The sequence below is a fragment of the Helicoverpa zea genome, chromosome 15, assembly GCF_022581195.2.
Source record: "Helicoverpa zea isolate HzStark_Cry1AcR chromosome 15, ilHelZeax1.1, whole genome shotgun sequence".
NCBI classification, from domain to species: Eukaryota; Metazoa; Arthropoda; class Insecta; order Lepidoptera; family Noctuidae; genus Helicoverpa; species Helicoverpa zea.
This window is the reverse complement of record NC_061466.1, coordinates 8,634,256-8,637,428: the sequence shown is the minus strand read 5'-3', so window position 1 is coordinate 8,637,428 and position 3,173 is coordinate 8,634,256.

Genomic DNA, 3,173 nt, shown 5'->3' with positions numbered 1-3,173 from the left:
TTACTGGAAATAAATAATACTTTTGTGATTGTCTTTATGTCATATTGTTTCTTTTAGAAGGTATGTCTGCAACTCAAAAAGTTATTTTAATTTTTTAAACATGTCAGCAGCTTTTAAGGTTTTTTATTATACCATTGCGTTTAGATCTATGTTCTATGAGTTTAGTGATTTTTCTGGAAAGGTGACTTCTCTAGTTTCCTTCCGCGGCAGTGTTATGGAGCGAGCCCGTTCTTCCTCGTGGCGAAAATGCATGACCCTATTCACGAGTGATGCTTATCGCGAGTCGCTCATATTTTGTCATTAATTTACGAGAGAAGATTGGGATTTTGTAAAAAAAAGAAGTTTTGTGTACATTGGCTTTTCGTATATTTGATTTTTCGTATTTTTGTAAGTTACAGTGGTATCAAATAATATTTTGTGACCTTCCTTGGGTTATGTAATGGTTTATAAAATATTTTCAACTTGTCCAAAATGTCAGCGGCTTTTAAAGTTTTCTTAAACATTAGAATTATTATATTGTCCCATTGTGTTTTAAAATTATGTTCAAGTTACCTTTCCATTGTCGAAGTACAGACCAATTCAAATTCCTTCTTTAGGTACATAAATGAAGAGTCAACAATTTTACGATACTTAATTATACAAAATGAAATTAAATATGACGTAAGTGGCAGTTAAAACACCTAAAAGTCACATCAAGTCATGAATATTAATGTTAAGTATAATTAAAAATAAATGTCGTTATAGTTGACATTTTATTAAAATAAATTAACTCAAGTGCATTGTCACAGCGTGTGATTTCGTTAATTATAACAATTATTATTTACTTTTCATGTAGTAGAATTACCCATTCTTTATTATTTTGACGAATGGGGAATTCATGCCGTTCAGTTGACAATTGTTAAGTGCGTGGGAATATGTTAATAGCATAAGATGAAATGAATATAAAGTTATTTTTTATAAATGAGTCATTATCTGTCATTAATTAGTTAAAAGCTAGTTAACCTAATGTTACGGCATCCGTAATTTTAGAACATTGACAGGTACCTAAGCAGCCAAAATTCAAGGAACTTATCTAGGTAATAAATTACTCATATCTTGTGGGAAAAGGATAGCAAGATATTCTGTAAACTAGGTACATCACATAGCATCAGTGTATTTTATTAACTTTTCCATTACAACTTCTCCCGAACCAGGTTAAAAAGTGGTCTTTAAGCAGACTGGACATCCATCAAGCCTGCTTAATTCATCATCTAAGTAGATCAGTCAGTTCGCCAATTTAACTGCAAAAGTGCTTCAAACAGACGAACTGATTAAGCTAGCTACATACTACGGAGATTTAACTTCCAGCTCTTCTTTCCACAAAACACAAAGTCCACAAATATTACACACTATTTGTAAAAAAGCTATTGAAAAGTGCATAAAAAGCGCTGCACAAGAGACATTGCTTTATTCTCGCCGTCGAACAAACGGTGATAGGATCCGCGGTGTACCACCAGCACTTTTTCTATTACACGCCGACTGATGGATATAGAGTGCAGTGGAATGGACTGATGTGTAGAATTTGGAGTTGAAAGTTCATGTTGCAGCGAAAGGGTTAAGCATTCGTTGAAAGGATTTTTGAACACATGCTATAATATTTATGTCCATAACTATATATTTGTTCTGATTTATTGATGAGGAACGATCACGTGAATTTTATTTATACCTAGGAACAGTTTTATCAGATTGTCTTAGCTCAATTTACATAGATTTTTACATGTTTTGCTGTATTCCTGTGTCAATAGATATAAAAGGTAATTGTTGGTTTGTCAGTCTTTCTTCCTAGGACTACAAAGTTGTCCTTAATGCTTATCTGATGATCCCATCCTGATGTCTCCACATAACGCCTTTATTAAAAGCAACAAAAAATCTAAAGCAATTCCCACGTATTCCTTGTCCACCGCGACGGCAGTACAGTTGCGCAAGAGTCGCGGTGACCACAGACCGAGACATATACATATTTATGAGGTGACTTTAATACACAATTTCTATGTATTATCTTTTAGTAATGCAGGAAGTAGGAGTGAAGATGTTAACGGTAGGTGCGTCGCGTATCGTAATCATGTTTAATTGGAATCAATATATGGGTTAGTGGAAGTCGGATTTTCAAATAAAAATGATAAATATTAAAAGTATGTAGGATAACTGTACCTAATATCGAATATAAACTTACTTTGATAAAAAAAGAAGGTCAAAAATTATAAATAAAACAATTTTGTAGTTTTATATAATTTATGTAAATTTTTCATCATAAAATATTAATTTATGAGTGTTTGATCATAGAATTAAAGAAGATGTGCTTAAAAAAATGAAAAAATGCAACATTTTTTTTTCTTACAACTAAGCTACGCTCACTGCATTATTTACCATTTAAATGTCTATAAAAAAATGAATGACTTAACTAAAATAATTATGACGTTTCCCATTACGAATGCTCACTCAGAATTTAGACATAACATTAAGTATTGACTGCGTCACTATTTCATAGAATCATCGTCTATTAGTTGAGAGATCGATCGGTACCGACAAAGTGTTTGATTTGACAGCTCGAGATGTACCCTCCAAAGCTAATTAATAAGCAGATACAACCACTTAAGATAAGTAAAAATATTTTCATCCCGAAACTGCACCGGATATAGATCGTATCGGCATGACAAAGCGTGGCGCCACGAAACTTTTATCTCCATCACTACAATTTTGAACTTCACCTTCTCAATCATTAAGATCATTTTTGCTTGTGCCATGTAACGTTTAACCAATATCAGCACCTGACAGACCAAAATCAACCGCAACACGTACATCATTGAGCACAGTTTCACTTATTACTCGTTCTGTTTCATTAACTTCGAGAGATTTGTCAGCAACATTGTCCTCTTCTACAATATTCGACTTTGTGAAGGCGTGTTAAGGTTTATTTTTGGCTGGTTTGTCATCTGAAGTGGCATAATCAGAATCTATTGATGCTTCTCTAAAAGCTTCAGCCATCTCAAGTGCAGGTGGTATGACTCCTGTGTCTCCGAAAATAAATGAAATGGTCATTGTGAGATAAGATTTCTCGGTACACTAATGACTGATATAGTAGTGCTTTGAGCGAAGGAAATTCCATTCAAGAGTGTGTATTATTAGAGTTTATT